Raw genomic sequence first — 10,038 nt, 5'->3', positions numbered from 1 at the left:
ATTTGGAAAGGTATGCCAGCATTTAAATAGAATATATGTAAACAAAGAGAAAGGTAGCACACTGTGCCAAATTACTTTAACCAATATGGAACACGAATTATCAACTATACCTAGTAGTAAAATGAACTCTTTTAGTAGACGTATTGAATAAGTCATTGATTTATCATCATAACATTAAAATGCCATTTGAGAGTTTCTATTTTGCCGTGATTATTGTGTTGCCACGTTCAAAAAAGAAATAGTGACCTTAGAGCTATTTGCATTTGGTAAATTAAATGCTATTTAGCATAATTAACTACTAAGTAAAAAACATGTATATATAAGACATATGTCATGTAAACGCACATAGAATTATAGAGACAGATCTGCTAATGGCAACATAGTTCTTTTCTCAGCAGATGGATTAGGCAGATTGATGACTTGTGTTTTCTTGAGAACTTTCCAACTGCTAGGTAGTTGCCAGTAGTAATATTAATACCTACCCTTGAAACATACACACAGTGTTGTTATTATTATTATTATTATTATTATTATTATTATTATTACTATTATTACTATTATTACTTTTATTACTTTAATAAGCTGTTTTCCCTTCTTCATCTGACTAGGCCTTAGGTAGTTCCCAGGAATATGTAACATACAAAAAAGCACATGCAGCTATATAGAAATGCCTAACAAATTAAATCTGGTTAAATATTTCCTTAAGAAAAGACACCAATGAACTTATTCTGTAAAATGGTTTTGTTAAATAGTCATACCTGAGACATTTTTCAGAAATATTTACTGTTATATAAGGCATAGTAGAAGTTGTCCTTTAATCATGCCAATTATGAAGATTCCAAAACATTTTTTTTGTCCTGATTCTATCATGGCTTCCTCTATTGCACTCTGTATTTATTTTCTGCAAGTTAAATTACTAAGCCATGAAGCATTGCTGAAGTAGGTGAGAAATACTTGTACAGATTTTTTTTTTTACCAGATTAGCATTGAATATTACAATTTACTATGTGCAGTATGGCAACAAGCATATGCAATGACAAAATAATGTTTTAAAACAGTCACAACTACTTCTGATCATCCAAAATAATAAAATCATCTGAGGAGCTTTCAAAGAAACATCATCCAGGTAGATGGCACAAGATCAGCTGATGAACCCACACAAAGTATGTACTGCAGATGAAGCAGCTGTACTTAAAAACAAAAACTATATAGGCAATCAAGGTCTCACCAAAGCCAACCTATCACTGGGAACATTTCTTTCTGTACTCACTGTAGTCATTCCAGAGAAAGACTGATGTCCAATGCGACAGAATCAACAAAAAACACACTTGTAGAGGTACTGGAACAAGCTGCCCAGAGAGACTGTGGATGCCTCGTCCCTGGAAGTGTTCAAGGCCAGATTGGATGGGGCCTTGGGCAGCCTGGTCTAGTATTAAATGGGGAGGTTGGTGGCTCTGCATGTGGCAGGGGAGTTGGAGATTTATGATCCTTGAGGTCCCTTTCAACCCTGGCCATTCTGTGATTCTGTGATTCTGTGATAGCAAAACAAACAAAGAATGTAGCATAATATATCTGAAGCAAAATACATACTAAACTCTGGAGAGAATAAAATGACACCACATGTTTTTGCTGTGTGCAGCTGAGGAATGCTAGATGCAGATTTGGGTGCATTAGCAAACATCACCAATTCCAGAATGTAGCTATCAGTTAGAGCTCTATTTCACAATGGAGCTGGGTTGGCTAACGCCACCATATTCTAAATAGCTATATGAATAATTGATATACATAGCAAAATTCAAAGTAAAACTGGATATTTTGTAATGATTATACTAAAATCTACAAATCCAGCAGAAAAGCTGTTTGTTTGTTTGTTTGTTTTAAAATTGTGAGAGTGATAGTAAATCTTCATGTTTCACAACTGAAGATAACAAATAACTGATGAGAATAAAATAACCTCTAGATATCTTATTCCATGAATATTTTTCCATAAGATTTATTTTGTCTATCTTTGAGAAACTGTATAGATATTACTAACATTGAACACTGAATAAAGAACTGGATGTTCTTTATGCAATAATGAAATGAACAGCGCAGAAATACCAGAGGTTTTGAATTGTCAATATAAGTAGGAATATAGACATGGCAATTCTTGCAAAGCTGTAGTATGTGATTCTAAATTTTCCTAAAAGTAGTGTTGTTTCAAGCTTTTAATTTTTTTTCACACAATAACTCCTACAACCCAAGAAATATCTTCTAAATAACTGTGAAAAAAAATAGACTTTTCTGCAGTACATTCTAAGATTTAAAAGGAAGAATTTGATGAGCTTAAAATAATTATGAACAATTTATTGTCTGCAGTTAATAGTGGGAAGGAAATAGAGGTGGTGGCTACCTCAAGATGTCACAAGTAGACCACTAGTACAGGCAATTTGAGTCAATGTAACTGATCCTTTCGAATTTTAAATTCATAAAATAATTTAATAAATTGATAGATGTTTTTTAATTTGACTGGAAATAAAAACAAACAATTGTCAAGTCTTAATCAACTCAGTCACAGTAATCTTGCTGTTAATTCTCTTGAGCAGGAGTCAAAGGACCATGTATGAAAATGGGGGAATGTAGAAATTAATGCATAAAGACTAAGTAAACTCTGGTTGACATATAAATTAGCATATCTTCCTTGCAGAAGGGATGGAAGTATGGAAGCACACTTTTGCCGTTTGGCAACCCAAGCTTCTTATCTTTCTTTTTTCCTCCTTCATTTTATTTTATTTTTTTTCTTCCCATTCATCAATTGTAAAGTAACTTATAAAGATGACATTCTCAATTATTAATCATGTATCATTCAAGTCTGACAAGCACCTTGAGAAATAAAAATGCACAGAAGGCTTAGAATTAAATCCCACCTCAGTAGTTTTACCTAAAAATAGTTAGTTCCTGTATCAGCCACATCCTGTTGATTAAATCACTGAAGTACCCAACTAGAATTCTAAATATCCACAAACCATAAGGCACACTCGCTTTAAAAATGGTAATAATTTTTGAATGATTTGATGTTATTCAGCTGTTATCCCTGCCACACAAGTACAAAGAGAGAAAGATTGTGCTGTCCAAAGTGTATGTAAAGTCATTCAATGGTTGGATTTGTCTGGCCAGATTACATTAAGAAGACAAAAGTGATCTTATTGAGAAAGCCTGATTGGATTTCATTAAAACACAAAGTACCCTAGGAATAAAGATCCATGTAAATTGGAAAATCTGTCAATTTTGAAAATACTGATTTATTCTGAGAGAGGAAAAAAAGGTGGGAGAACTGAACTGCTAGGTTTATTTGTTCTTCCATATGATCTTCTTACAAAAAAAAGAAGGCATTGAATCCCTTTCTCTAAGACTGAGTGTAAATTGCAAGATTTTGATATAGTAAGGGTGGTTTCTGCAGGAAGAGAGAGGACTGCCCTATGACAGACACAACTGATTCTAGAAAGCTTAAATAGACCCACTGCTGGCCAAGGCTGAGTCCATGAGAAAGCATGTTATTAAGAAAGGTCAGCAAATGCTGATAAGAAAGAGCTCACAAATTCTTAGTTGCAGAGTGCATGATATGATGCATGACTGATTTTTTTACATTTCAGAAAGTCTTTCTGGCTGTGACAAAACATTTTTACAAATGTTCTTGATTAGATCTCAGAGGCAAGTTACTCTAAAACATATATCATGTGTGATTCACTTTCTGAAGTGTGTCTTCCTTCCTGCCTCATTCCAGGTTAAAGTGAAAATCAAAATGGTACTGCCTAAGTGGTCCAGGATTTTGAGTTTAAGTAAAATTGCACATCTAAACCCCATACAGTGAACAGTAGCATCCTCTTTGGTCAGTCTAAGAGTTTGGGGCACACACCTGTAAGCCACTTAAAAAGAAGTTTAGCATTCTTATTTTCTTCCACTCAGTAACAGCTTCTTTGGGGGAAAAAAAAAATTCTTTTTACCTTCTTTCAATGTCTTTAAGATTTCTCAAGAGAGTTGCTGATGTTAAAATAAAAAGAAAAGACCTGACTAATCAGGCTGATAGAGTTTGGTCAACAATCTGGTCATATACAAAATGAAATCTTCATAAACAACAATCGCAGAAGTACAAAAACAACATTCATCCAGAAATTCTTGCTATATTCTTGGTTGACTACTTCAAAGTAACGAGTGTTTCTTGGATTGCTGCCTGTCACTGACTTGGTAAGGATGATTGTTCTTTTCTATTTTCTTCCCTGTTTTGCTTTTCTGTAGTGGGGTTTGTTAATGGGTCCTCAGAAAGCTTATTCATTCATGCGTTTATTTTCTACTGCAGTCCCTTAGTGTCATGGGAATAAAATCAAAAGTGAAGAAGAAGCTTTTATGTGTCACTAAACTAGAAGTATTTTTCCGAAGATGGTAATGTGTAAGATTGTTTAGCATAAAAAGATGAGGGTGGGAAAAAAAGAAAACATCAAGTGAGAGAGAGGAATTAGGATTATTTTTCTTAGAACATCACCTTCTAAAAATGAGAGACTATCAATATTACTGGTTTCTAGAAGTCTTCAAGGGCAAAGATCTGATTAGAAGGGAAATTCAAAGTTAGCTAGATTCTAGAGTATTTTGTCAAAGAGGAAATCAATATAACAGAATCGCTTCATTTGTTATTATGAGAAGAAAGATGAGAATAATGATGCTTCAATTATTTCAAATAATAATGTGATGAAATTAAATAGTTGCTTAACAGAAAATGTATTGCTAGCTGAGAAATAACACTTAAAAGAAATGGGGAACAAGTTGCATTTAGAATTTAGTCTTGAAAATACAAATTCCAATATCTTCTGGTGACTATATACACAGACTACAGTTCTTCCTCAGTTAGGTGAGGGACTTCAGAGTTAAATACTCAGAATCTGTTTTGAAACTGATTTTGTAGATTTAACTGGCAAATATTGTGAGTTATCCCCCATACTGCTATATCACGAGGTTCAACTGTTCTTTGGATCCATTCTGAGCTGTGATGATACCAGTGATAATACAAGTATGCTTAGTATTAAAAAGTGTGGAGGAAACGACTAAAACAGACTCATACAGTCAAAAGTTAAAAAGTACTAAACAGAAACATAGTACCTGATAAAACAAATGGGAAGCAATAAATAAAAACCTTGGTAGTTGTTTAGTGAAGAGAAAATGAAGTACAAGATAAAGAAAATTCTCATAGGAATAAAAGTATTACAATGATTTGGAAGAGAATAAAAATATTGAATAAATCTGCTCAACAGTTAGCTGCCTTTGCCCTTAGATCTGAATTTAAACTAGTGCAGTGATTCTGGTTACACTATGTGACAGATGAAGAAAACAGGACAGAGACAAAGAGAAAAAAATTTGCATGGTAAAATAAATTTTCACACAGAACTCAGCATACTATGAATAATCTCAACCTAAGGAAAATTATCTGGTTAAATCTCTACAAATATATTCAGTCTCAAGATATTTTGGTGCATGGTGGATTGTTAATTACAGCATGCAATTAATCATACTTTGAGTTTCCTCACATAGTAGACAACTTTGTAACACTTTCTAAATGCATTTTTATATTATTAGATAATGCATCAGAGTTTGATTTCTGTATACTGAATTATAAAATCATTTGTGACTTTCCTTTATGGAAAAGAGAGAACTCAGAAAAGGTTCAGCTGAATAAAAATAAAATGATAAATGGTATAAAAGGAAATCAACTGATATCATTCACTCTTTTTTAATGCAGGAATAGTTTTCATTGAAGCAAGAGGAGGTGCAAGAGACCTTGCCCAAACTTAAATTTCATACAGATTGATTGGAAGACTGAAAATGTTCATGGAATATAAATCCATGTAGACACATGTAGAGTCAGGAGATTTCTAAAGTGAAAGTGAGTGAAGGTTGAAATTAGTATTAAGCAGGAGGGCTAGGTCATAAATTTGTTTTACTCTTCCTTTTTCCAATGCATTCTTTTTTGAATGAATATGGATACAGCACACATCTTGATCTTCAGCTTGAGCCTCAACAAGTCTACAAAAATGTAGTGAGTTCCCTAAGTGCTTTCACTCACTGAAGTCTCTCAGTAAAACTGTAGATGAATCTTCAAAACTAATTGACTATTTGAAACGAGTGAACTTAATATATTCTGAGTAACTACCACAGAAGTTCTTAAGATTTTAATTTCATAGTCTGAAAACTTTGCTTCTATTTCTATGAGATTGAAAGGGAGATTTATTAATCCATTGAACTGTTGATGCACCTCAAACTTCTGGCTTTCTGCCTGTCTCTTTTGGCTAAGTATTCCACCCCTCTTTTTCCTACAACTCTCATCTTCTTAGAGATTTTGTCTTATATGAACTGATTTTTACAGTCACATTAAAATCACATTCTGTTCCCCTTTTTTATCTTTTTTTCCCTCTTTGCAATACTTTTGCAATCAAACTTTAATTTGTGAAGTTTTTTTTTTTTTCTGGAATTCACATTCTCTTTGAAATCCTATCCCTTGCATTACTTATGGTCACTTCCAGAATCATTTGATGTTGCTGATATGAGAAATTTGTAAATCTATAAATCTATCTGTAAATTTCTAGCAATAAATAAATGAATATTTTAAAGTTTTGCTGATACCTGGAGAATGTCTACAGCTTAATCAACAACAATCAACAAAACAAACAAAGAACAGCAACAAAATAACCAATGAAATTTCCAATGACACATCTCCCTCCTCCTGTTTTAATATTAAAATTTTATCTCCAAATTTTTGTCTTCCATCAGTGAAAATCATGACTCTTTAAAAGATATCCTTGTCCAGTATCCTATTAGTCATACATCCAGCTGGGTTTTCTGCCAAGATTTTTGTCCAGAATTTTTTATGCATATACAAGACAAACCAAGACTGCTTGATGGTGGAAATCTAGTCAAACTATTCATGTAGACATAGTCATAATTTTTCATTTTTATGCACAGAGAAGCAACAATAATTACATCATTTTAAAACAAGTTTATCAACATCTCAACTTAAGTTCTCATGTGGACATTTTTTCCTATTTCTCAGAAATATTTTCCTGTATCTTGACAAGATGAAATAACACAAAGCTTTCAGTTGAATAAAATCATGAACCATTAAAAGTTTTTGGTTGTTTTCCAAGGTGGTAAATTTGACTTTAGTATTCAATTTGGCCATTCTGCACATTGTCACTGGCAATATATCATTTCTTTATCTTTCTTTTCTAATAGAGTTTCCTATTAATAATAGTGACAACTTACATTTATATAGTCCTTCCTTTTAAGCTATCCTAAAGCACTTTGTAAACTATACATTAGAAAACTTTATCCTCCATTGAATTTCATCCACATCTCAACTGAAAAAGGGTAACTATTTAGTTATTCTGCAACAAATTCTTGGTAGTTCTAAGTAGAAGAGATCAAAGAGAAATTACATGAGTAAATTCTCAGATGTGTAAATATAACTAGTTAAATTAAGAGGTCTGTACTCTGACTTTATTTTAACGAAGGGGACCAAGGATATTTATTAATAATAAAAAGTCAGAAAGAAGCATTTTATTTGACATTTCACTTCTTTGGTTTACCATACCTTTGGTTTATCATTCCTTAAACAAATCATTGTTTTAAAGCAAATATTTACCACCTGTTCATAAGACAACATACTTCTTTCCTGCTTCAGGTTATAAAATTATTATGGTGTTGAGAAATTATCTTGTGCTAACTTTGAAAATACTGACTAATTCTGGCATCAATGGCTGCCAGCATTTCTTTCAAAACCAACAGTGTATTCGACATTCAACATTAAAGTGGCAGTCACATTTGGTTTCCATCAACAACTCCCTTATTTTAGGATCAAAATACTTTGATAATCTGAAAACTTTGATTTAAAGCTAAATTACCCTTGATTCACACAATCAAGGTTTCAAGATTCATGCAATTAAAATTACATCATCTTCAATGACAGCACTTGGCTGTATGTATTGCCGAAACTCAGAATTATCTACTATCTTTCTTATTTCTAATTGGGAAAGATTCCAAAACAGTTATAAAACCAGCATACTTGTAAAAAAACTCAGTAAAATTTGCCACCTGAAACACAAGTTCTTAAACACAAGTTCATACATAAAATAATGCTAAAATGTTGATTACTTAAAATTAGTCAGTATTTCACCCTCAAAAGAAAAGAAAATACATTACTTCAAAAAAAAACAGCATCCAGAAAAAATACAATAAATAATTCATTTCTTTATTCTTTATGAAATACTGTATCATAGATATCATTTATTCACTATTTGCTCTAAATTTCTCTTTTATACCCACATCTAAATATCTGTTACAGCTAGACTAGAATTGATTCAATGAACAGACTTGCACTACGTGGCCAAGGCTTTTTCCAGTCTTTATATTCCTTACACAAATTTGAAAGCTCAACAACCTCCTCTTTCTACATTGTTCTTTTCAATTTAAAACTGACTTACCAAATATGACACTTATTAGTGGCTTTTAGGAGCATACTAGACAGTTTTCAGAAAGGTTATTGCATGAATCATTCTGTATTGCAGGAAAGAACACACTGATTTTCAAGGTCTGTTCATCCTACTTGATAGGCTTTTACAAAAGTTAACAATGAAGTCAAATATAAATTATAACTTGGACAATTTGGATTATGTACTGGTGCCGTGTCATGCCAATGTAACTTTTTCCAGTCAACTGCAAATTACATAGGATTAAGGGAAAGAGTAGTGACTATTCTAATCCATATTTTTACATGGATTTTTTTACAATTTTTTACAAAATTTTCTTTTGTATCTATTATCATTCTAGCATAAATTATCAAAGACATGATGATTATACATACTGTGAGTATTTTTAAAATCTATTTGGACACATAAACATATTATAGAGTATCAGATGGCAATGGATAATCTAAGTTGTTAACTGTATCTTGAAAGCTATGTTTATAGACCAGATAGCTGCACAGTGATATGTTAAAGGGCAGACATCTGGATCATTGTAGCATCTGTATGAACAAAAGGCAGACTGTTGATTACACAGTCATTTTTGACCTCTGAATAATTTCAGTCTGACTGTGCAAGTACTCCATTCCAAGCAGACAACAGTATTATAACCACGTCAATTATTGTTGGCCATCAATATATGGCTGCTCAATAAGTGATTCAGTCCTTCCAGAACTGGTATTTAGTTCTTGCATCTGTTTTTCTTGGGTTCTTTTTGTGCTGACCCTGCCAGCTTCTTAAATTACTCCTCTTTTCTGCTCTGACACTTTTCTTTGCTTCTCAATTTTCCTTAGCTAGCAATACATTAACCTGACTGCATTTTGTGGTCTCATTTTTCAAAGTCAGCGTGAAATCCATTCTATAATTCCAATAAGGATGTTTCATGTTTCAGCATGTTGTTTAATGTTAGTTTCCCACTGCCCTAGCTCCAGAAAAATAGAGCAGTGAGAATAAGCTTGGAGAGATCTGAATTCACTGAAAGAGGTAAAAAAAATTGGGATAACAGAGTCTTTTTCCTTGCAAGTACAAATTTCTTAAACAGGGCTAAGAAAAAAAAGTTAAGACACCAAGAAAGACATTCAAAACCTGAAGTTTAACAGCACTAGAAGGACGGCAAAGGTATAAAAAAAACTTATTTTAAATGGTATTAATGTCTCTATGCTCTGGGCAGCCTGGTCTAGTTGTTGGCGACCCTGCACACAGCAGGGGGTTGAAACTAGATGATCATTATGGTCTTTTTCAACCCAGGCCATTCCATGATTATATGATTCTCTAAGGATGAAAATGGGTTTCCAATAGGCTTTCATTGCCACTTCATCAATTCCTTCTCTTTTAATTGGAAGAAAGTGCATTTCACCTGTGTATACTGAAAGAATCTAAATAGCTAACAAACTTGGACCAGTCAGGTACCTTAGAATCTACAGGCAGCACTGTATCTACCACACAGTAAAATAACCCATAACACTGTGTGATACTGCCTAAAACTACATAGAAT

This window comes from Lagopus muta, chromosome 3 (assembly GCF_023343835.1).
Source record: "Lagopus muta isolate bLagMut1 chromosome 3, bLagMut1 primary, whole genome shotgun sequence".
Lineage (NCBI taxonomy): Eukaryota > Metazoa > Chordata > Aves > Galliformes > Phasianidae > Lagopus > Lagopus muta.
Note: the sequence above shows the minus strand (reverse complement) of the source record.